This window comes from Protopterus annectens, chromosome 2.part2 (assembly GCF_019279795.1).
Source record: "Protopterus annectens isolate FY-2018-M chromosome 2.part2, PAN1.0, whole genome shotgun sequence".
Lineage (NCBI taxonomy): Eukaryota > Metazoa > Chordata > Ceratodontiformes > Protopteridae > Protopterus > Protopterus annectens.
Window position 1 is genome coordinate 1,127,239,328 of NC_056730.1, and position 26,651 is coordinate 1,127,265,978.

Sequence of the window (26,651 nt, forward strand, 5' to 3'; positions counted from 1 at the left end):
AAAATCGCTAAACACGGAGCTTCTTGTGTTCTGCACTAAACAGAAGTAGCTCCGTGTTTAACGATTTTTAATTGGCCCATATGCCGGTATATGGGCTAATCAAAAACCGCTAAACACGGAGCTACTTCTTTTTAATGCGGAACTGCAATGTTCCGCATTAAACACGAGAAGCTCTGTGTTTAGCGATTTTTGATTGGCCCGTATGCCGGTATACGGGCCAATCAAAAAATCGCTAAACACGGAGCTACTTGTGTTGAATGCGGAACTGCAATGCATTAAACACGAGAAGCTCCGTGTTTAGTGCAGAGCTACTGTTCTTTAATGTGGAACTCTGTCGTGAAAGACCTTTTTTTTTTTTTTTTTTTTTGTCCCTACCTGGCTGGTTGGAAATCTGGCAACCCTGCTTCCAGTAATCTAGAGGGAAAAGTAAGTCAAATGTGCTCAGAGCTGATTAAAATAAATAAAACACTGAAGGAGTAATATCAACTTACAAAAGGCTGGAAAAATTGAAGAAGCTTTAAATAGATATTCAGACGAGCTGATAAAACTTCAAAAATCAGAGGTTAAAATGATGAAAAGGCTAGTTGAATATGAGACTGCTTAAAAAGAGATGTTTCAAAAAATGTTAGAATTAGAAGACAGAGCATGTAGGGGAAACCTGAGATTTTCTGCTGTATGAAAGAAACTGGAAGAAACAGACTGTATTAATTTTATGAAAGCACAAATAAGCAACTGGCCTAGTATTCTGCAGCAAGAGTTGTTAATTTAAAGGGCACATTGTGTGTAATCTCTAAAACTGGATATGAGAAAGCAGAAGACCTCTAATAGCAAAGACACAATCCTACCAGCGAAAGAGTTGATTCTGACAAAGCAGTGGCGGAAGGACAAAGTACTAAAAGTTGGAGTAAGTAGAGTGTTTGTAGAAAATGATTATTCACTGTACACCAGGCAGAAAAGGAGTGAATTTATTCCAGCAGTCATGGAATGTTGAGAAGTATGTGTGAAATTCAAGCTACTATATCCAGCTATCTTCAGAATATTTTTTTTCTGGAGGGTTAAAGCCATTTTTTGATGCAGAACATGCTAAGGACAAAATACAAAAATTTGTCCCAAACAATTGAGCTATCAAACAGAAGGGGGGCTCTGATACTTATTATTCTGATAATAAAGCTGATAGACTTTGTCAGTGAAACCTTTTCCAGTGTTATAAAGGAAAATGCTTTAGAGACAGAAAAAGCACAGATGTCAACTAGAAGAACAAGGAGTACATTGGAAATGAACCAGAGACTGAGCTGGAGATCAACAGGAAGAAATCAACAACTCAGACATAATGAATAAATGTGGGGTTACAAAGAAATATGGCAGAACAAGAAAACCTGGAAATATTGGACTTTTGTGACACTGCTAAATTTGTAGGGGACTCCAAAGCATATGCCCTACTTCAAGTCAGTCATGTTTGGAAGAACATTAAGGAGAGGAGAAGAGGAGGGGAGGAGGTATCTGTAAGTAAAAACAGTTTTTGTTCTTAACAGTATATTTATAAAATGTGACATTTATTGCACATTATAAAGTAAAGATTTTTCAGTTATTTTGTGTGCAATAAGGATACTGAAGTAAACAGATGATCGTTTTCCTTCTTTCTTGTTCAGTTCTAAGAAATGTAGACACTGCAATGTAAAAAGAGAAGAAAGCCCAGTCAAAAGTGTCACTTGTCTTATGTAGCTGAATAAGACAATGAGGGTTGGGTGTTCATTTAAGTAGTTTATTACGCACAAACACATCAGGATGGATGACAAGAACATTGAACTTTGACTGACTGACTGCTACACTGATACATGCTTACACTCTGGCTGCTCACTCAAAGTGGCACTCTTGCTTGCACATGCTGAGTACTTATATGCATGTTCCCACTGACTGGAATGCTTCTTAAAGGTACATCACGCACTCTAATCTACAGCCTCCCTCTTTGCTAAGTTGTCTCACATTGACAGTGACATTGGAATAGGCATGTAAATTATACAGACAATAATAAACAAAACAACATTCATGTCCAGGTGGTCTGGAAATGCGACCTGATCTTGTACTGTAATAGTTAGGACTGGGTTTAGCAACAGGGACAGTCTCTGGGAAATGTTCTGCCTCAGGACTTTCAGGGATATTCTCAGGAACAGGGATAGCTGACAGAATGTCATCTTGAGCAAGATCATTGGATAAGTCATTCTGACAATTAGAGTCTTTATTACAGGCAAGATGCTGTAACACTAGCTCGAAAACTCGTAGTAAATACTTCTGATTACACCTAAAGTCCATTCCCTGCGATTCTGTGATGTATGATCTTGGTTCTTGACGCACACTTTTGACAAGTCCAATCTGATCATAACCTTTTGTTGTCTGCATCCTCACTATCTCCCCTTCTTTTAATGGATTGAGAGGTTTGCTGGTATTATCATAATAGGACTTCTGGGACAAATGCTTTTTCAGAAGTTGGGCTTTCACTGCTTTGTTGTTTTTAGCACATGGAACCAATGAATTGCTCCTGATTGGTAATGTGGTTCTGGTTTGTCTCAACATAAGTCTCTGGGCAGGTGAACCAAATAGATTATCGCGAGGAATGTTTCTGAGATAAAGCAAGTTTAGAAAAACATTGGTATTGTCACATATGGATTTCCTGAACCACTGTTTTGTACTTTGAACTGCACATTCAGCCAAGCTGTTTGACTGTAGGTACTCAGGACTGCTCGTAATATGAACAAAGTCCCACGTTTCAGCAAATTTTTCGAACTGCTGATTTGTAAACTGTGCACCATTGTCAGAAATGACTCTGTGCAGGCTACCATGGACAGAAAAGTCTTTTCAACTTTGTAATGACACTGTTGGAAGTTAGGTTATGAAGTAGGTCAATCTTGAACCAATTTGAATAAGAGTCTACTAATGGCAAATAGTGTTGTCCATTTCACTCAGATATCTGTGGCTACTGTTGACCAAGATAGGTCAGGAATCTGGATTAATTGAAGTGTTTTTTTTTTTGTTGATGCTGTTTTGTACTATTACAAACAGAACAAGATGAAAGTACTTTTTCAATATCTCTTGACATAGAAGACCAAATACTAGACTTCTTCCCCTTATTTTGGTCAAATCAGTTCCTGGGTGGCCACGATGCAAGATTTTAATATACTCTTGTTATGAGGATTTTTTTTTTGTTGATGCTGTTTTGTACTATTACAAACAGAACAAGATGAAAGTACTTTTTCAATATCTCTTGACATAGAAGACCAAATACTAGACTTCTTCCCCTTATTTTGGTCAAATCAGTTCCTGGGTGGCCACGATGCAAGATTTTAATATACTCTTGTTATGAGGATTTTGGAACAATCACTTTTGGACCTTTCATGATGATACCAATTTAGGACAAAATCTCATTTCTGTAGGGAAAATACTGCTGTACATCTACTGGTAAACAAGATTGCTTTGAAGGCCATCTTCGACTGATAAAGTTGTTGAGCTTCTGAAGAAATAGATCTGAAGCTGTATGAGTTCTAAGCTCATCAAGACATGTGGAAGAAAATTTTTCACTTAAATGACTTCAAAATCAGGTTGCTCATTCACATGCTGTTCTGTGGTTTTTCTGTGTGCTTGGGATAAAGTATCCGCAAGAAAAAGAAGTTTGCCTTTTGTGTAAACAAGATTGAAATCATACTTTTGCAATTTGAGCATCATGCGTTGCAGTCTGGCAGGAGCTGTGTGCATTGGCTTTCTCAAAGTTGTGACTAGAGGTTGGTGGTCAGTGCCTACCTGGATAGGTCGGCCATAAATATAATCATGGAACTTCGAACTTGTAAAAACAATTGCCAAGAGTTCTTTCTCTATTTAAGCATACTGCATCTCTGTTTGGGTGAGAATTCCCAATGCATAGGCTACTGGTCTGCCCTCTTGAAGAATGACTGCACCAAGACCAAACTTTGTAGCATCACAGGAAAGAGTTACCGGTTTGTGAAGATCATAATATCTTAACTTAGGTAGACTGGCAATTTACTGTTTCAGGACATCAAATACTCTCTGGTGCTGTTCTAACTAGGACTAGATTGCGTCTCTCTGTGTCAGCTCTCATAACGGTGTTGAAAGTTGACTCAAATCTGGAATAAACTTGCCTAAATAGTTAACCATGCCAAGAAAATGTTGTAGGGCTTGGACATTCTGGAGCTGGCATCTCAAGAATTGCGGTTTTCCTGGAAGGATCTGATAGTAAGCCTGAACTGGTAAACAAATGACCCACATAAGTAACTTCTTGTAGCCTGAATTTACATTTCTGAAGATTCAGCTTAAGATTCACTTCACAAGCTCTTTCCAAAACTTTCTTGATGTTTCTGTCATGATCAACTTCACCATTGCCTCCTACAAGAATATCATCTACTATTATTGCACATGGATAGCCAGAAAAAAAGTTGTTCCTTTGCATGTTGAAATACTTCACTGGCAGAATTCATTCCAAGTGGCATTCTCAGAAATCTGTACCTTTCAGGTTAGCAATGAAGTTTTGTGATCAAGCAAAATTTGCCAAAATTAACTTTTGCATCTAAGACAGAAAAAACAGTGGCATTTGGCATGAAGGTAGCAACTTCCTCGACTGCGCGCATAGGATGGTGAGGTCTTTTTAATGCTTTGTTCAAATCTGTTGGATCAATACATATTCTAATATCACCTGAGTTTTTTTATGAGCTATTACCATGAAAGATACCAATTCATTTGGTTCTTCTACTTGTCAAATTACACCTAGCCGCACCATTCTGTCTAGCTGTGCTTTGATTCTGTTCTGCATAGCTACTTGAACTTTCTGTGCTGGTCTGATAACTGGGCTTACCTCAGGGTCTAACTTCATAGAGTACACAACTGGGAGTTTGCCTAGTTTGTCTTCAAAATATCAGCATACTCAGAAAAAAAATAGTTTGAGGTACATTTGAGCTGTTCTTATTCAAGCTTACATTGTGGACTTCTTTATTAAATGAAAGCAGTCCCATTTTCAAACTGTCTCTGAGGCCTATGACTGTACGTGTCTCTTGACTATGTAAAACTGCAAGGCATAGCTGTTCCCAGCCGAGTAACATAAAAGCACTACTGAGCCTTTGGTTTGAATTTCTTCACAACCATAAGCAACAAGCTTTGCACACTTTGCCAAATCAAGTTTTTGTCCAGCTCTTACTCTAGCAAACGTTTCTGGTTACATAACATTGCACTTTGAACCAGTATCTACATTGAACTCTACAGGTCTCCCATTCATCCAAATAGTACAAAAGATTTGACTTTTTGCCCATAAATCTACTGCATTGACTGGTTCACCAAGCAAAGACACACCGTTAACATAAAAAGTAGGATTGCAGCTTTCTAATTGATCAACTTGCCTCTTTGAATGCCCTCTTTTAATAAAAGAATGAGCCTCATTTGATTTACAGAGTCTTTTGAAATGTTTCTACTTTTCACAAGAATGGCACTGCTGACCAAAAGGTAAGCACTTTTCTTATTTAGGTTCGTCAGTACCTCCACAATTATGACAATTGACAAAGTTTGGCACTGCAGCTAACTTTGTTGGTTTGTAGTTGGTGTTAAGAGTTGGAAGCAACCAAGTACCCTTTTCATTTATACTTCTGTTTTACTGTGTGTGTCCTGAGTGTTACTGAAACTGCTCTGAGTTTTTCCGGAATGGCCACACCCTTAGACCTGTATCTTTTAACCTCATGCTGCATACTATCTACACTGGCACTAGAAGAAGCCACATGCATGCTTTTCTCATTTGTAAGCATATGCTTGTGCTTTTCTGTAAGCTTATATATCTGACAAATCTCAATGGCCTTGTTTAAAGTTAAATCACTATCTTGAAGCAAAATCTTTCTCACTGCATCATTATTAATATCACACACAAGCCTGTCTTTTATCAACTCATCTCTTATATCACCAAATCTGCACGTTTTAGCCTTATTTCTCAAGTCAGTTATATATGCTGTAAAAGTTTCACCAGGCTTTTGATCTCTAGTGTAAAATAAGTGCCTTTCCATTGTAATATTTGTTTGGGGATTACACATTCCTCTACATTGACATTTTAAGCACTCAGGTTCTTCCCACATTTCAGTCCGTACTACAATATGGTGGTCTTCTCCCTCCCCCCTGCAAACACAGCAGGTGCATACAATGGCTTCTGAACCAGCTAAATTAAGCAGAATTAATGCTTTTGTATGTGTGTCTTTGTCAGAAAAAGCAGCCTGTATGAAAATATCGTACTCTTGCTCAAACACTTTCCAATTTTCTGCAATATTGTTATCCAAGAGGATTTGGTCTACAAAATCCTTCTGCCATGCCAACAAATTATGTTTAAACACAATGCAATCTTTGCCCTTGTAATTATGTATGAATATGTACACACACCAGGTACTTGTAATAATATTCAGATGCACAATAGTCCCTTGGACTGTTATTTGCAAAATGTTCTTTGAAATGACTACACTTTGCAAAATAACTCCACTGTAATACTGCACACACTTGCCAACACTTTAAATATTTCTTATAGCTTTAGTTGATGCAAAAAAGTAGTGCATAGTGAACAAATACAGTAGTTTCCCCTTTTTATACATTTTATCCGATTCAGTTATTTTAAATGTTTTCATAATTATTTCGAAGAGTTCATATTATGTTATCAAAACTTTAAAAGTTCGAATGCTATATGTTCGAACTTTTAAAATTTCGAAAACACCAAAAAAAAAAAAACTACCTAACGGTTGTAAGAAGGGGGGCAAGACCCCTGCACCCCTCACCCCCCCGCTCATTAAATATGCCAACTCCAACACCGCACTACAGTGCAGAAAAGGGAAATCTTCCCTTTCTGCACTGAACAGAGATCTTCCTTAACACGTTTGAAGTTTTAAAAGTTTGAACATATGGGTTTGACCATATGGCAGTCGAGAAAATAGTAATAATCCAGAAGGCAGAATTCGCAAGAAACACACTATTTTAAAACACACCTTTTAAAATTTTATTCCATTAAGCACTTTTGGCTAGAAAATACCAGTCTTCTTCAGACATTCAAAAATCATGTGACAAACTCCCAACCCAACCAATTGAGTCTTAAAGACATAGCATTATAAAACAACAACATATTAAAAGGAAATACTTTTAACAATACATTTTAAAAACATTTATATAAATATTTATATACAACTGGCAGAAGTTTTAATTTTAACTCGCAAGAAATAGACACTACATCATTTAATCCTGGATAAGCAGATGCATTCAAGTGTAAAATCCACTGCAACTCTCTATGTTCTAAAAAAAATACCCCATGGTCCTCCCCTGGCGTTTTTTTTGCAACTGTTCCAGTATGACAAATTTAAAACTATGGCTTGAGAATTCCTTTAAGTGTTTAACTAAAGCACTGGTCTCTCTACGTGTATGCATATCATAAATGTGTTCATGCACCCATTGTTTAAATTTTCGCTCAGTCTTTCCCAAATAATATGCAGGACAAGAGCTGCATTTTGCAGCATCAACCACTCCTGTTTGGCAAGAAAAATGACCAAAAACTATAATACACTTGGAACCCAAGTGCACCTGGTTACATTCCAAACTAAACTTGCACTGTGAACACATTCCACACTTTGTCATTTTCTGCACAAGTTGCATATGTAAAAGGGATAAACCGTCACACCAGTCTTAGGTTCATAGGTTCATACTAGGCTATCTGCCCTAGGGCATTTATAAGCCTAGCCAGAGTGTGTTTGGCTTTCGCCACCCATTTTAAATTAATTTTGCTATGCCTTTTTTTGAGGTTAGTGTACTGTGCCTCTGTCTAACAGTGACACAGAAGTGATAGCCGGGGTAAACCTATGATCTCCCATCCACTCATCAAGATTCCTCTTGAAGAGAGTCAGTGTGGGACTCTGCCTAACCTGGACTGGGATTTTATTCCAGAGTGAAGGGAGCCTCTGGGTTATGAATCTTTAAGTTTGCTATCCCGCCTAAATACAAAATCAGGAAAATTACCAATTTTTTCTATTAGCTGTGTAACTGTTCTAATAAATGCTCAATTTTTATTAATAATATCCATTATATTTTTACTATGGGCATTGAATGTAGAAATAAATGCATTTTTTTTTTTATTTTTTGCTTGTTGCACACCACTTTCTTGTTGTGGAAAAGGTGTCACCCTATTGCCTGATGCCATTATTTCTATAATTTTATTTTGGATACCATTTGCAGAAGGAGAAACTTCTCCATAAGCTTCACCAAATGACCTGGCATGATAGTTTCATAGTTTCATAGATTAGTACTAAGCTAACTGCCCTTGCGAGCCATTTTAAGCCTAGCCAATTATCCCTTGTGAGACTCAAACCCTGCACCTTGTGTTTGCAAGGCAAACACCTTAACCATTAGGCCACCCTCCCAACCCAGTAAAGGAATATACTGGCTTGATAGTCTTTTCTTAATGATCTCAAATTTTTTATTGTTCATAGGTGTGTACTAGGCTAATGGCCATGGGGCCTTTACAATCCTAGCCATAGCATTACCCTGGCATAGTGCCACCCGAACTTAGTTCCCAGTTGAGTAGAGCCACTGGTGATATCCCCGCGGTGAATTTTCTGTTTCCCATCCACTCATCAAGATTTCTCTTGAAGAGGGTCAGCGAGGTGCTCTGCTTGACATGTATGGGAAGTGTGTTCCATAGCATGGGCAGTCTCTGGGTTATGAACCTGTCCCTCCAGCATGTTCTGTTAATTGTGGTAATGAGGTTGAGGTCTCTGAAGCATGTGGTGTGGAGGGATTGGGATTTCTTTAGATGTAACATTTCTAACCGAGCTGGGTCAGACATGGCTTTGTAAGTCAAGCAGAGATTGCCTCTAAGTAGGCGATATGAGACAGAGAATAGTTGGAGTTTTTTGAGTCTGTCCATATAGGACAAGTGTTTAAGGCCTAGGATCCTCTTTGTGAGGTACTTTTGTGGCCTCTCTAGTTGTTGCAGGTGTCTAGTGAAGTACATGCCAAATGGGGCATTGTACTCGATGATTGGCCTAATGAGGGAAGAGTAGAGGGAGACAATGACCTCTTTCTTCCTGGATGCAAAACCCTTAGTAATGAGATGTGCCACATAGAAGGACTTTCTGACCACAGTGGCAATGTGGTGATCAAAAGAGAGTTTGCTGTCAACTACCTGTGTTCCCAGATCTCTTATAACATCTTCTGTGTTCAGTGGACTACCATCAATGTGGTAATTCTTGGGAACCGGGTTTTCCCAAAGGGGATGACGACACATTTGTTGGCATTGAGCTTAAGGCCATGGTTCTGACACCAGTCATTGGTAACAGTGAGGCCATTCTGTAGGATGTCAACATCACTTGGGGAGTTAATAATAGCTCCCAACTTGCAATCATCTGCAAACTTTCTCAGCCAGAGTCCCTTTGTGTTGACCTGGACTTCAGAGAAGTAGATACTAAACAGGAGAGGACCCAGGACCGAACCCTGTGGGACTCCACTTGTGACTAATTGGCAGTCTGACTTGGAGCCAGCTACTTTCTCACTGTGGGTTCTATCTGTGAGCCACTTTGTGACCCACCTAGTGATATAGGGGTTGATGCCAAGCTTAGTGAGTTTTTCTATGATTCCTGAGTGGGGAATGGTATCAAAAGCCTTGGCCAAATCAAGGTAGGCTGTATGAACTTCCTTGTCTTCATTCACAGCTCTGGTGACTGACTCAAAGAAGTCGACCAAGTTGAGCAGGCATGATCTACCCTTCACAAAACCAAACTGTGTGGGATCCAGAGTTGGGAGATTCCCTATATCCTTGTTTATTAGGTCCATGATGATGTGTTCCATAGCTTTCCATATCAGACTAGTCAGGCTAATGGGGCGATAATTCCCAGGGTCTGTAGTCACTCCTCCTTTGTGGAGAGGGATGGCTGTAGCAGTGCATCATTCGGCAGGGACAAAGCCTGAGGTGAGGTTGTGATTGAACAGGGCACACAGGTGAGGTGCCAGTTCACTCTGTAGTTCATGTAGAACACAACCAGGGATATTGTCAGGTCCCATAGAAGCTGTATTCATGGCCTTGGACAGTGCTGTTTTAACCTGTGCAGCAGTAATACTTGGTGCCTGGCAATTTACTGGTATTGTGATTGGTCCTTTGGGGGGTAAAGTTGGCACTGAATCTGTCAGCCAGTATACTGGCAATATCTGTTGGCTCGGTATAAGAGGTACCATTGTGCAGTAGCTCAGAGCAAATCTGGGTATTGCCATGGAGATTCTTTACATAACTATAGAAGGCCTTGTGGTTGTCTTTACTATCTGCTGCAATTCTGTTTTCATACCTAGCTTTAGAGGATTTGATGAGGGATCTCAACTTTTTGTTGAGGCAGATAAGGGAGTTTTTCCAGTCTTGGAACTTCACTTTATTCCACATAAGTTTCCTCCTTCTGTTGTAGAGTTTGTTTATGGCAGGGGACCACCAGATTGGCTTCCTTTTTTTGAAGGAGTGTCTTGGTTCTATTGGGTATGGCGAGATCCTTGCATTTGTGTATGTGTTTGCACAGTGCATTGATGTATGATTCTGCAGTCACACAACTATTCTCCATTTGCATGAGTGCTCTGAAGTTAGCCACCTCTGTTTTTAGGATCCCAAAGTTAGCTTTGGAGAAGCTTTTCGTGGTGGCTACCTTTGCTGGGGGTGGGAGGGATGTGGATTTCCAAGGTGATTAGTTTGTGGTCGGATCTAAACAGGGAGGAGCTGACTATTGGTGTAGAGCAACGGTCGCCCATATTAGTAACCAGGTCAAGGATGTTGCTACCTCTAGTGGGGGTAAGAACGAGCTGGTCCAGGGCATTGGAATGAATGAACTCCAGTAAACGTTGGGCAAGTGTATTGGTACATGAGTAGTTTACCCAGTTAATGGAGGGGTAGTTGAAGTCGCCTAGTAAGAGTGTGTTAGGTTGGACCCTAATATTCTCCAGGGTGCTTAGGAACATGGAGTGCAAGTCTTGGGACACAGTTGGGGACCTATAGCAGGCTACAACCTGAATTGCAGGCTTACCCAATGTTAGCTGCACCTGAAGTATCTTTGATGCATTATGTTGGGCTACCAGCCTGGAGGTGTGCGCATCCTTTATGAATATGGAAACACCAACGCCTTTTGAACTTCGGTCTAAGTTCTGGGGCCAAAAGGTGTGTAATGAGTTATAGCCTGTTAGTGGTTGGGTGCTTTCTGCTGCCTTGAACCAGGTCTCTGTTACAGTACAAATGTTGATGTTCTCCATTTTAAGGAGTGCCTCAAGTGAGTGCATTTTGAGATTTAGACTTCTAGCGTTGAGCAACATGACCCTCAGATTGCATTTGTTTGTAGCTGTTACAGTGGTAATTTGGTTTTTGGAGCGCCACCTAAAAAGGCACTATAGCGGTGGCAAGAGCCGTGGCCAGTATCCGGAAGCCCAGGGGTGACAGATGCAGGCCATCTCTGACAAAGCATCAAGGTCTGTCAATCATGTCATCCCAGGCAGACAGATACCATCTGCACCAGGTAACCCCTATTCACAAACATGTTGCCTATAAAGTGTACTTCATTTAAGAAGTCAAGCATATCAATTACCATTCTGGTGGCCCATACCATCTGTCCTTTTTATAACAGCTTTTTTGACATGGTATGGGTGGTTACCTGTAAAATGCAAGTATTTATTTGAATATGTTTTTTCCTAAAAACACAAGCTTTTAAACCAGCTTCTGTTCTCTAGTTAATTCTACATCCAAGTAAGATAGAGAGTTCACACTTAACTGGTATGTAAACTTCAAAAACTCAGTTGTAGTATTTAAAGATTGTACAAAGTCTGGTATTAAATCAACAGGACCATCCCAAGCAATAAACAAATCATCTAAAAAAATGGACATATATCCTAACATACTTGAAAAGTCACTATTAAATAAGTAACGCAATTCCCATACTAACATAACATTTGCATATAATGGCCCACAAGTTGAACCCATGGCTACACCTGACACTTGTATAAAATACTGGCCATCATAATACAAAATGTTGTATAAAACCATTTCAGGTAAATGTGAAATTGTATTTATCTTATCTTGTTCAACATGTACATAGTCAGTGAAATATTCAATAAACTATTCTATCCCAATATTGTGGGGGATGCGGGCAAATAAGTCTTTTGCATCAATTGTCAGAAAAAAAACCTCCGAATTGTTGTAAGTCATTAAATTTCACCAAAAAATCCCAAGAATCCCGTCAGAGATGTTTAACAGGAACCAAGTAATGTTTTAGTTGTTCATCAATAAATGTTGCTATAATACGTCTTTGAGGAAGTTCCATCAACAATTGGTCGGGGGGGGGGGGTTTATATAAGTCTTTATGTAATTTTGGCACACCAAAAATTGTGAAGTAAGTGAACAAGCGGCCAGCACCAAGGTGTAAAAAGCACAACAAAATGAATAAATAATAGTTTATTTGATGGTCCCAAACCGGTTTCGTCAAAACTGCCTTCCTCAGTGGGAAATTAGCCCAAAAATTGTGGCCACCCTAGGAGCTGTATTACAAACATAATTATATTTTTTCCACAGACAGCTGACCCTGAGTTAACATATCATATAAAAAACAATTTATTATATGAAATATTGACTTCGTTCAGGGATGCCTCAACATGAGTCCTCATATAACAGTTGGAGAATGCATTGGTTATAGTCCACCTGGTCCATGATGATGATACCCCCTCTATCAGGCTGCATAAAAATGATGTTTTAATGTCATCCATTAGATTGCGTTGCACAGATGTTAAGTTAAAGGAAATAGGTAGGGTACTATTTTCAAGCAAATGTCTCAAATTCAGTTCGCATGCATCCTCAAAGGTTTTTAACACAGAATGCAAGTCAGGGTTGAAAGTGCTGGGGATGCGTAAATGTGTTGGTACAGAATAACTGTTGTTAAAATAAACAGACTAGTTCAGCTTTCTCGCATATAATTTCAAGTATATTAAAGTTTGACACATCAGCTCTTCTCATAGGTATAAATGTCAGGCCTTTACTGAACAAGTCTGCATGAGCCTGAGTTATATTGTAGCTGTTAAAATTATACACGCTGAAATCCCCAGTACAGTTTTTTATAATAGACAAAGAATTAGATGCACATAAGTCACCTACCAGTTCCTCTGGTTCCTGTCCAAGGAATGGGACAGCCGCCTCTGTTGTTGGTTCGATGGATAATTCACAGACCTGTAGTTGTAATTCACCCTCTTCCGCACTGAATGGAAATCTCCATTAACACGTTTGAACTTTTAAAAGTTCGACAACGTAATATGTACCCATTTCAAATATTTTTAGCAGTATGTCGCAGTTTTGAACATTTCATTTAATTATAAATTTGTTTTGAGCATTCTGAGTGCTTTGTTTTATAGTCATTGCAAAAAAATTATTTAAGCGAGTTTTAGTACCTGGAATTTGTTTCTGACTTGATTGTAAGTTGTTTGAGCTTTGGATGATCCACTCCTGCATATTCCTCCATTTTTAACTGCGTGCCTCATGGTTTTGACCCCAGATCTCATTCTGACACCATGTCGCTAGTCTTGTGTATCTGAATAAGACAATGAGGCTTGGGTGTTCGTTTAAGTAGTTTTTACATACAAAACATCAGGTTGGATGACGGGAACATTAAACTTAAACTGACTGCTACACTCATACATTCTTACACTCTGGATGCTAACTCAAAATGGCACTCTTGCTTGCATATGTTCAGTACTTATATGCAGGTGCCCAGAGACTGGAATGCTTCTTTAAGGTACATTGCATACTCTGAGCTACAAAAAGAGCATGATATAAGTACAATTGATCTTTTCTTACTTTTTCATAATGGAATGACTGAACCTTGACTTGATTTTAACAACAAATTTTAAGGTGAAGCAAGTGAATAAATGAACATTGAATGTAATGAAAAGTTTTCCTTCAACAAATTGATGTTCACAGTGCAACATGAGAAGCTTGTAGCTGAAGGCAACTGTTTATCTGGTTCTCATGTTTCTGTGGAGACCTGCTGATAATGGCAATGCAAACAGAATATTTTCATTCAGTGGCTAGAAAATAATGTTTTCTGAAAGCATTCAAGTTGTTTTCTACATGTGGGGATGAATACATGTAAGATAAAATCAGGCAGCACTTAGTGTAAGTAGAGGCACAAGCTGTTCCATGCACCTTAGCATAGATAGCCTTCATAATAGGTCAGTTCAAACTTGTGATTGTAGCTGTCAGTCTGGGGCAATTGTTCCTGTTAGGAGAGTTAAACTTCATTATTTGCAGCTGTACATAGTTTTGTGTGTTTTATTAAGTTAATAGGTTATGAGGCTATTCTGGGGTTGTATTTGTTTGTTTTTGTTTGAGGATTTTCATTAAAACAAAAAATCTTGTAAGATATAACATAGATTCAAATGGATATAACAAGAAACAATTGTACAAAAGGTCAACCTGCCAAGCATTAGTGTATGCATGTAACACAAAAGCTGAACTTAGATATTAAAAAAAGCTGTTATAGATAACAGGCGGAAATAATATCATTAAGACAACACTTTCTATATTTTCTTTAAATGTGAATGGTCTTACAGGTATATACAAAAAAGAAAAGAGTAGTGAACTATATTAAGAAATACAGAGTGTAAATAGCTATGCTACGGGAGACATATTTGGAAAGAACTGAGCATGTGAATTTGATAAAGAAAGGATTTCAAGATGGTTATTCAGATGAGTATCTAGGACAATGGAAAAGGGTAATAATCCTATCACTATTGGAGCTCCTCTAGCAACTAATATAAGAGAAAAAAGATAATAATGATAGATTCGTAATTGTAAGGGGCTACTGGCAAGGAAGGAGGATTATGCTGGCATGTATTTATGTTCTACCTAAAAGTGCTTAATAGAGCTAAAGAAAATTCTGGGAGAAATAAATCAGCTTTCAGCAGGGAATATTACTTACAGTTGTGGACTGCAATTTGATTTCCAACATTGAAGATGTATCTGGGGGCCCTAGAAGGGAAAATATAGTAAAAGGGGTAGATTTTTAATGAAATTTATGGAAGTATTTGGTATGGAAAAAATGAATTCATTACTAAGAGCTCAGACAATATTTACATATTATTCCCCAAAGTACAAAAACTGAGCTAGACTAGACATCAAGTATATTTCACAGAAACATATTCGTTTAATTGAAAGTTTTGATACTTGTCCAATAACTATTTCAGATCATGTGCCAATAATAACTAAAATAAAAGTGCAGAATAATGAAGTAAAAAAGACACTGGCGCTTCCCCACCTATCTTTTAAACTGAGAGGAATTTAGGGAATGGGTAGTGGGAACAAATAAACTAGAGATATGGTTAAGAAGTAACAGGGATTATTTAGAAGGACTGACAAAGGTAAAGTATTGCGGAATAGGGGGAATCTCACAGGGCAAGAGAAGGTGCAGCTGCAGAGTGCTAAACAGAAAATAAGGGACTAACGCAATATGGATGAGTTTAGAAAGATTGCTGCTAAGCAGCTGTTTTTTGATAACTCCAGAGCACAAAAGCTTTCAGCACAATGGCTTAGGCAACAGAAAGTAGAAAAGGCTGTTGCCAAACTTAAGGAGCCTGTAACAAGGTTGTTAACTAGAGATCCTGTACAGGTATTACAATTTTTCTGAAATTTTATGAAAATCTGTATAAAGCAGAGAAGTGTGGAAATCAAGAAAATGCACAAATTGACATTTTTATGGCAGAATTAGATATACCAAGGTTAGAGGTAGATTAGGCTCAATTAATAATAGTTAGGATAGGAGGGAATGAGATAAAAGTGGTAATGTATAACCAGTCTACAGGAAATTCTATAGGAATAGATGGTATTCATGTGGAAGTTTGGGAGCTAAGAAGGAAGAAAGTGATACACATCTGGAAGGTTTGGTTTAACAGTATTTTAAAAGGAGGAGAAGCACCAACATCCTGGAAGAAAGCTGAGGTGGCTGTAATCCCTAAAGATGGTAAAGGCATATCAGATCCAGCTTCATATAGGGTCATTTTGATTCTAAACCATGATTATAAAGTATTTATATCTATAATCACTAAAAGAATGGCAGAGGTGATGTCAACATTGATATAGATATGGATTAATGTAGTTTTGTGGAAGGGAAGCAAAAATTTGACAATATTAATAGATCACTGATGATCCAGAGGGAAGCTGAATGTAAGAAAAATACAACTGTTGGTGGTGGGTCTTGATGCGAGAAAGGATTTGACAGAGTAAGCTGGGATTTTAGGAGTAGGGCGGTAGAAGCATTTGCATTCCCTGATAAAATAATACAGTTGATTAGTAGGACACATGAGGGTTCGGAAGTGAAAATTAAAGTGAGGGGTTCCTGTCTGATGAGCAGAGGAACCATGCAGGGGTGTCCTCCTTCTGTTTTATTTGCATTATATTTAGAACCACTGGCAAAGAAAACAAAGGACTCAGAAATTCAAGGATATAATTTGTATGGTAATCAAGAACAGTTGACTTTATTTGTAGATGATATTATTTTGTACCTGATAAAACCAGAAAAGGGCATTTCAATGTTGTGGAACATTCTAAGCCGGGTTTAAGTCTTTTGGGGATATAAAATTAATGAAGATAAAACAAAGGCAGTAGCTGTGAACTATCTACCCTATCACAAATTGGTTCAGCAGTACCCATATTTATGGGGACATGATAAAATGAAGTACTTAAGAGTGTGGATTATAAATGGCAGCTAAGGTTATATGGGAAGAGACTAAATACAAGATGATACAAAAACTGAGAAATTGGAAGCTATATGGATAAGAAGATACAAGCAGTTTAAATGTGTTTAGTCTCTTTAGTTTTACTCACAGATCAGGAATATTTGTATTATCTAGAAGAGAAGTCGTGGGTAGCAATTAATAGGAAGTTGAAGGATTTTTGTGAGGGTAGGGAAGCGGGCAAGAGTCAAGCGGGATAAGCTGATCTTTCCAATAGAACAAGGTGGTTTGGGATTACCTAATATGAAGGGATATTTCAAAGCTACACAGTTAAGGCTCCTCTTCTTAGCACAAGCAGAAAGCTGTAATTCAAAGTGGAAAAGGATGATGATGATGATGAAACAGGGGGGAGCTCAAAAAACAGAAAGTGGGATTTTGGATGCAGATCTTTAAGGAGAACAATAATAAACATACAGAATATTATATTGAGAAAGCAGAAAGTATTCTAAGAATTGCATCAACACAGGAATGAAGAAAGGATAATCTGCCAATAGGGATGACTGACTACAGTTAGGGGTACAGAGAATAGGCAGAAAGGGGCCGGAACTCACTGGAGAAACCTGGTGAGGGACAAAGGTATTGGGAGCAAATAATTAGAGAGGGAAAGGTAATAGAATGGAAAAAGGCCAAGAATTCATTTGGACTGCAGACATGAGGTTTCTTTCCCTAACAACAATTGATATAACAGTATAGGCAAATAGAAAAGAGTAGTGGGATCCTAAATGAAAGACCACCAATGGTAGGGTTTGTAGTAGAATCTAGAACAGAAGATGCTGATAAAAAAGGTATAATTATTAGGCCATATAAAATATTGCATGATAGCTATATGTGTCAATCAAAGGAGGTTAGAAATGGCTTGGAAGAGAGACTGGATAAGTAATTCACAAGTAAACAATGGGAGGGTATATATGTGGCTCCTAAATGTGCAAGAAAGTCTAGAAGATTTAGGATCTTTGCTTGGAAATGTTTGCTTGTGATATAAAAATTATCTATGCAAACTCCAACTAACTTTTTCTCAGGTAGATTGCAAATGTTGGGGGTGTGATGGGGAAGAAAGAGGTAACTGAACTGAGAACATATTTTTTGGGCATGTAATGAGTTGCCAGACTTTAAAATCTTCCCTACAAAATACTCTGCAGAAATACTGAGCGAGTAAATTGGGTTAACTAATTGAATGATTTTTTTTTTGAGTTGTGACACAGAATCAGAATTGCCTAAACATAATAAGGCATTGCTGAGTTTAGTTCTGGTGGTTGCCAAAAAATCAATTACTAGAAAATGGAAATCAAAGTCTAAACCAACCATTCTAGAGTGAATATATTAATAGGGATAAAAGAACTGTGACATGGGATCTTTAGAATACGGTAAGAGCAAATTGCTTAGAAAAAAATGGGAATTGTGGAAACAGTGCACACAGAATAATGTGTTGGAGGAGGAATGAGGTTTAAAGGGGTTCAGGAAATGAACTGTTTAATATTTGACTGGCAATGACTACAGAAGATTATAAGTGATGTATAATGTTTGCAACTGAAATATATCAGTATGGTTTGTTTAAATTTATATAAATGTATGACTGGATATGTCATAAGTGATAATTCACTAAAGATGTTCAGGTTAAAAAAATACTCTCAGGTAAGATATGACTTGCTGATACCTAGCTCTAGACCTTGGTTCCTTAAACTTGGTACATCATTATATTGGTGACACAGACTTCTTCACATCTTCTATGTGGGGAGAGGGTCTGTAGTCACTACAGCCTCCAGTTTAGAGAACTAACAACATGAATTGGAGGAAAGATGTATTTTCCTTCAATAGTTCATATTAAACTATGTTAAGGCCAACAGCCAATTGTAACACAGACTCCATATCTGAAGAGAATGCTCTGATTCCTACCATTGAATCCATGTGCCTTTTAAACATTTGCAGTGAATGTGATTGACAGATGGCTAAAGGAAGTCTACTCCACTTATAAACCATTGATTGTGATATAAATTTAGATCTTGAAGCGGTTCTAAACCTTCCTGCTTTATAAGTATACCTGATGTGGAGTTCTCAGCTAAAACACTTTCTTAACAAGCTTGACTAGCCACTTTTTGCAGTTTGCCGATCAGCAAAGTTGATTTAGACCACTAAAGCAGACCTCTCAAATATCCTTATTTTGAAGGAACCTTCCTATTTTCAGCCTGATTTACCCTTGCACCTGATGTTTCTATTTTTGGAGGTATGTCCCTATTTTCAGGCTGTTTTACCTCTTCACATAATTTTGTGAATCCATCTCATCACATGTGATGTCCTTCCATATCACTGTTGCAATATTCCTCACATAAGGAATCTCCTGCCAAGGATAGCCCAACTTCCAGCCAGTATAACAAAGCCTTTAGTATTTACATGTGCTGTACATCACACATCTGCTCTCTATGCATGGCGTAGGGCATAAAGGTGACATATGAATGCACACAGTTAGAACTTCCTTGCCACCAGTCCGAATGTCATCACTGAATGTTGGTCTGAATGCCCTTCTTCTTTGCAGGTTACCAAGCTGTTTTTTTTTTCCAGATAAGTGCCCCATTGGGGTTTCTCCTTATCTTCTTTTTCTTTAGTATTTATCGGTTTCATGTCATCCAGAAAGGGAAAGTGTCAGTCTGGGAGACCGATTCCCCATGAAGACCATCACAACCAGTGGCTATTTTGTTTGGGTGCTTCCCATGATCATACGCAATGTTCTATCTGATAAGCTTTTGGAGCTAAGACCCTCCATAGTCACCTCTCCTCCTTATCTAGTTATCTAGAAAAACAACTTAATCTGTAGGCTGAAGGTGTTATGACGGAGTCTTTCCATCCTGAGCATCAACCATTTGCCACAGAAAAGGCAAAAAAACATAGGCCTGATATGGCTGCTGTCCAGCCTCCTCTGGATATCTCTGTCGATGCTAGTGAAATTCCAGAGGATCGTCAGGTGATTGCTTTAGATTCCTCTGCCAGCAGGACTCCTACTCTTCACACATCCTCAGAGGCTTTAAAAACGTCCAATCCAGATGTTGAGGGAGAGTACCTTGACTGATTATATCCCAGGGATTGAAGGAGATTCCACAGATTTTTGTTTGTGAGGAGATCCCTACTACACTTATTGATTGTTGCTAAGGGTCTGACCCTCCTAAGGTGTTTAGTGTGGATGTCCCACAGAAAAAACAGAAAACCAAGCTTCTTTCCCCTGCAGGTAAGGATTCTTAATGTGAGTGGTGGGATTTTACCCAGGGATTGTTTAATGCTTTAATTGCTTTAAACCCTCCTTAAGGAGTGGCCTTGCCTGCCCCTCCCTGTCTTCCACTCCTTTTAAAAACTAGAGAACATGATTCCTCTGATAAGGATCAGGGCTCTGGGGAAGTGTCCTTAGCTTACTCCTCCCATATCCTTTTCCCCTTGGATTATGGTTCAGAGGACGAGGATTCTATTAGTCCAGCTTCTCCTTTGGAGGAACTCTCTTTTGGGGGATACTGTTACCGTTATGATGGAATTCATTAAGTGGGATTGTTGTCAAGTTTCTGACATCCGGAAAAGGTATTTTGAGCTCCTTCAGATGGAGTCTCCCAAACCTTCTGCTGTCCCCCCTGTTTTGGCTGCCCTCCTAGATACTTTCTCAGCAGCTTCTTTGGCCCCTGATTTTCATCCCCAGCTGATGAATGCACATTCTTGTATAAATGCCCTTCTGCTGATCCTCCTGTAATGTCTGCCTCTTCAGACAAAATCCTCCAAGCTTTTGCCCTCTACCAAGCTACTTCACTCAGACAAGGGTAGTAGGTCCAAGGAGAGGCTAGGCAAGAAGGTTTATCCTGCAGCCACCTTATCCAGGCTGATATAACTAGGTATGTTTTGGCCTCTCCTTTCTCAGTTTTCTCCGGTAATTTTTGACCTCCCTGACTCTGAGGGGAAGGCTTCTGCCCTTTATTAAGTTCCACCTCAAAAGTTGCCCACCAATCTATTAAGTAGGTTATGATGCTGCTGATGCTTCATCCAGGGCTGCTGCACTTGGTTCTTCTGCTATGAGATGTTGCACTTGGCTTTGTCTTCAGGCTTTACCTGATAACAATAAAGCCAAATTGTTGGATACTCCTTTGGATAATAAAAATCTTTTTGGTGCTGCTGCTGCTGATGAACTTTTTAAGTCTGTCCAGGATAATGGCAAAGCTGTGCAAGAGATGAAACATATTTTTGTTTCTCCTATTACAAAATTTCAGAGGAATTACCCTTTCAAACTTGCTTTTGTTCATAGGACAGTCCTGTCCTCCACCCAAGGGTAAAAAAGGTTCTAGATATATGCTTCCTGCTAAGTCTACTCAAACACCTACTTCCCAGAAACATACCTTTCAGGACAAGCCATTTCTATTTGACAATTTGCTTCCCCTTTCCATAGGCCAGGCCCATTTATCCCTTACACTCTCCCTGAACTTTCCAGACTGGGTAAGAATTACAACAGACTCTTGGGTTCTGTTTATCATCCCCCAGCGGTATGTCATGGTTTAGAATTCCATTTCTTTCTTTTTTAGCATTCCACAACATCCCTGGGAACAGCTGACTTTTTTCTCCAGAGGTGCTTCATTCTCTTGTGGTCCAGGGCACCATTCAAGCTGTACCCCCAACCTAGGTGGGGAGTGATTTTTATCCAGAAGGTTTCTGGTTCCCAGGAAGGAGGGCACTTGGAGACTAGTCCTGGACCTTTCTCAGCTCAACACCTTTCTCAAGATTCCTTCCTTTTGGATATTGTCCATTCAAACTTTATTTCCTCCTCTTCTTTTCTCCAAGCCTTTCTGATCTCTCTGGATCTCAAGGATGCCTACCTTCACATCTCCATCCATCCCCCTTTCAGGAGATCTCCTGTGATGGCTTTTTGCAAGATGAGAGGGGTTCAGGTATTTCCTTATCTGGATGATCTGCTCATTCAAGCTTCCTCCTTTGAGGCTATGCTTCAAGATTTCAGGTTCACTACTTCCCTGCTACAGAGCCTAGAGTTCGTCATAAATTTTCAAAAATCAGTTGTAACCCCATCTCAAGATCATGTTTTCCTTGGTTGCAGGATCCAGACCATCCCCATACTGGCATCTCTGCCCAACCCCAAGGCCCTTTGTCTTATTGGCTTTTTACAGTCCCCTCTTCTTCTGGAGTCCATCAGAACCAGGGACTTTCTCAGGGCCCTTGAGTTTATGGCTTCCACCATTCCCATGCCAGGCTCCATATAAAAGTTACAGTGGTGCCTCGAGTCAGTGTGGCTTCAACATTGCCACCCCTGGACTTCCCAGTCCCCTTCCTTCCTTACCTCAAGCTAGAGCTTCAGTGTTGGATTCATCAACTCACTGTCAAGCCAGACCTGCCTTTCCAAGCTCCAGCCCCAACTCAAGAGCTCTTTACATATGCCTCAGTAAGGGGATGGGAGGCCTCCTTTAGTTCAGTCAAGGTTCAAGGTCTCTGACCTCTGCTCTGACCTCTGCATCAGAGGTTAGACCACATCAGCATAGAGGAGATGGTTAGACCACATCAGCATAGAGGAGATGAGGGTCCTGCTTCTGGCCCTTCAGGATTTTCTTCCCTTTTTTCATCCTAGGCCCCTCAAACTTTTCATGGACAACACTACTGTGATGTGGTATGTCAACAAGCAAGGGGGTATGAAGACCTATCATCTTTGCAGGCTAGCTCTAGCTCTTCAGGTCTGGGATCTGAAGAGTTGTCTAGCATCATTTATATTCCCTTGGAGCACAGTCTAATGGCAGATTCTTTGAACAGGTCCAGGACAAAGGATCACGAATGGTTGCTTTACAGGGATGTGTTCCTGGGCATTGTCCATCAGTGGGGTATTCCTCGGGTAGATCTTTTTGCCTCCTTCTGAACAGACAACTTTCTCCTTTCTGTTCCAGAATTCCATGTCCTCTGGCTTGGAAAGTGGGCGCCCTGTTTTTTCCTTGGAAGGGGATGTTTCTGTTCACCATGACAGTGGCACAGGAAAATAACTTTCTTGGGTGGCATAAGCCAGGGAACTTTGTTGGCTAGGCTTACGTAGGCCCTTGGGCCAATAGCCTAGTGCGTACCTATGAACCTTCCGCCCCCTTCCTCTGCTTCTGAGGGTCTTGCACAAGATCAGACAAGACTTCCCTAAAATCTTGCTAGTGACTCCCTTTTGGCCCAGACAGTACTGGCTCCCCCTTCTTTCTCACTTGGCCAGGGGCAATCACCACAATTTACTTCACCGGGTGGACCTTCTCACACTAGACAAAGGGTCCTCTTATCCATCCTCGCTTGCTCACTCTTCAACTGACATTGTGGGTAATAGGGTTTTGATCCCTTTTAGGCACCTGTTTCCTGAAGACGTGCTTCAGGTCCTGCAGGAGGCCAGGAAACCCACCATCAGTAAATTATATTTGTCCAAATGAAAGAGATTTTCTGTCTGGTGCCTCTCTCAAAACCAGGATTCCTTATCTGTGCAGGCTCCTATGGTTCTCTATTATTGCTGTGATCTGCTCAATGCTACGTTGACATATTCTTCATTTAAAGCTCACTTTTTGGCAGTTTCTGCTTGTCTGCCCTTAGTTCCTCCTCTGGATTCTAGATTTGAGGTCAAGTAATTCCTAAACCTGTCCTTATCGGGCCTCCCAGGAAGCCTATTCCACCTTCCTGGGACTTCAGTTTTGTCCTTAAAAATTTGACTCAGGATCCTGTTAAGCCTGGTGCTTCATCTTCCTTACAACTTTGTAATCGGAAGACTGTTTTTCTTTTAGCCTTCACTTCAACTAAGAGATTATCTGAGCTTCAGGCTCTTATGGCTGTTTCTCCCTTTTCAGCTTTTTCATAGAGACAGACCATCTCTTCTTATTAATTCTTCTTTTATGCCCAAGGCCTTCTTACTAATTCTTCTTTTATGCCCAAGGCGGTCAATGAGTTATCCTCTTAATCAGTCTATTCATTTGCCGGCCTTTTTTCCTTCTCCACAAACTGCCAGGGAGAGGGTTCTTCACACCATGGATTTGCATAGACAGCTCGGATATTATTTAGATAAAACTATGATTGCAAATCTGAGCAACTTTTTGTTTCCTTTCATGCCAGGTCTTTAGGTTTGGCTGTTTATAAGCAAATCATCTCATTCTGGACTTCTAAGGCCAGTTGTTTTGTTACTCTTTTCATGGTAAATGTCTTTCTTCATCACTAAAGACTCATTCTACCAGAGCTATTGCTTCTTCTGGTTCATTTTTCAATGGACTAGATACCAGTTCCATCTTTGAGGCTTTTATTGGTCTTCTGTCCATACCTTCACTAAGCACTACAAGTTGGATTTTATTCCCAGGGCTAGAGTTGTCTTTGCTAAGGCTATTCTGCATGGTTTTCTAGAGGGCTGTTAAGTGCTATCCTCCTTCCAGGTTTTCTCTTGAGCGGTTGTACTCTCTCTCTTATATAAAGAATATTGCAACAGTCATACGGAAAGGACTTGATACAGCTGTGTGGAATCTTACTATAACAGTCGATGTCCTTCTTTTCACTGTTGCAGTATTCACTCAATCACTCCTACCCCCGCTGCTTTACCCTGTTTTTTTTGCTCTCCTGACTGGTGATTCCTTTTTTTATATGCCTCCTGGATGTACATGTTTCTCCTGGTCTATAGGGATGGTATGGTCCTCCTGGGCATTTCACTTCTGAAGTGTATGCATCTGTACACTACCTTTATGCCCTACACCTTGCACTGGGAGCATACATGTGACATACGGCAGCTGTAAATGCTAAAGGCTTTGGTATATTGGCTGGACATTGGACTATCCATGGCAGGAAATATCTTACATAAGGAATACTGCAATAGTGAAGAGAAAGACAGCTACTGTTATGGTAATATTTCACACAACTTTACTTTTTTTTTTAAGCTGTCTGGTACACAGAAAATCACATTACATGATCAAACTGTTACTGGCACCAATAATTTAAAGAAAGAGGACACACATCCTCCATCTCCCCTTCAGAAGAAAAAAATACATATCCCTGTGTAGTAGAATTTTTGCTATTAATTTCATTAAAGTATACAGGTTTTGCACTGTCTCTTCTATAATATGGTTATATTTTTACATAATTTTTGTCACTGTCTTTTAAACATGTTCTGAGTAGTACCCCACATTCCTTCTGAAGGCAGGAAGAGTTATTTGCTATTTTATTTTCAAATTTTATATAAATTAGTTTTTCATGTTTTTGTCTGGATGTACCTTACTTTTCAAGTGCCTTTCCTCCTATTTCCGATGTCTGCAGGTTGAGAGGTAAGCACTAAGGTCTCAACAAACCATGAAATCACAAATATAGCAACATATCTATTTTTTTCAAATATTTGTTTGCACTGTCATTTAAATAAATGACAACATAAGATGTTTAGTAGCTGTAGTGTGTAATCTGTAGAATGACAATATCTGGATCATCCAGTTACATTCAGTAGATCATTATTTGGCTAAGTTGCAAACTGCATAACTATTTACTTAACTTCTTACTGCTTACACCCTAAAAATAAGAAAATATGTCCTAAAATTCGTACTCATTCACCCAAGGATAGGTGCTGTGCATCTAAATGAAACAAAATAAACATATATCATGCAGCATGTTTGTTCCTACTACTGACTCTGGCATTATATGATTGAATGCACGTTAATTGTTTTCACTGTGCTCTTGAGCATTGCATTGTGCCTAGTGAGCTGTGTTCATCTTGTGAAGAATAGCTTCCTGAATGATAGAGTGAAGGAACATCCACTGCATAAATCTTTGTTTTTTTCAGAGTTAGTCAAGATGTAACTAATGAAAAAAGAGTGTTTCATCCTTGGGGCAACAGTCTAAGCAGACAAATCTAGATGCAAGCAACTTTGTAAAGATGTTTATAGGTATGTAGGTAAAGGCTTCAACTGAGTGAATGCTTCAAGACTTAAAACTTTCCTGTCAAGTTAGATCTGAGCCTAAGCAGTGATGTTGTCAGAGGGGCAGAGGGAAGGAGGAAGGAGAGAAAGAGGTTCTATAGGTTAGGGGGAAGGAGGTGGGAGATGAAGAGAATCTATAGGTTAGGGGGAAGGAGGTGGAAGAGGAAGAAGTTCTATAGGTTAAGGGGAAGGAGGTGGGAGAGGAAGAGGTGTGCTGTAGGTTACTGAGAAGGAGGTGGGAGAGAAAGAGGTTATGTAGGTTAAAGAGAAGGAGGTGGGAGAGAATGAGGTTCTATAGGTTAGGGGAAAGGAGGTGGGAAAGAAAGAGGTTCTATAGGTTAGGGGGGAGGAGGTGGGAGGGGAAGAGGTTCTGTAGGTTAAAGAGAAGGAGGTGGGAGAGAAAGAGGTTCTGTAGGTTAAAGAGAAGGAGGTGGGAGAGAAAGAGGTTCTATAGGTTAGGGGGAAGGAGGTGGGAGAGGAAGAGGTGTGCTATAGGTTACAGAGAAGGAGGTGGGAGAGAGAGGTTGTATAGGTTAGGGAGAAAGAAAGAGGTTCTATAGGTTAGGGGGAAGAAGGTGGGAGGGGAAGATGTTCTATACATTAGGGGGAAGAAGATAGGAAAGGAAGAGGTTCTGTAGGTTAGGTCCCTGAGGAGAGGTGAGGCTAACTGTCCTTATGGGTACCCTGCAGATAATTGCAGAATAGCGGAGCAGGATGTGGCAAGTTTAATTCAATACATTGATTGGCAAAGGTCTGCCATGCCTAGAACTAAGCAGTGGTGATATCCAATGATGAAGAAGGAATGGAAGAACCAGACAGTTATAGTCCAGGTTTGCTGATTACTGTTCTGATACAGAGTGCAGAGATTGCTATGTTATCACTGTTGTTATAGCTCTTTCAGTAAGGGCCATGGCAGGGCCTCCTTTTCAG

The 26,651-nt window shown here is 39.6% G+C and overlaps 1 protein-coding gene across 1 annotated transcript in view; it reads left to right on the forward strand.

Moving 5' to 3' along the window:
• The window catches only part of MAMDC2 (MAM domain containing 2), a 1,373,080-nt gene that overhangs the window by 1,199,194 nt on the left and 147,235 nt on the right, over positions 1–26,651 (forward strand). The gene's annotated exons all lie outside the window — the stretch shown is intronic.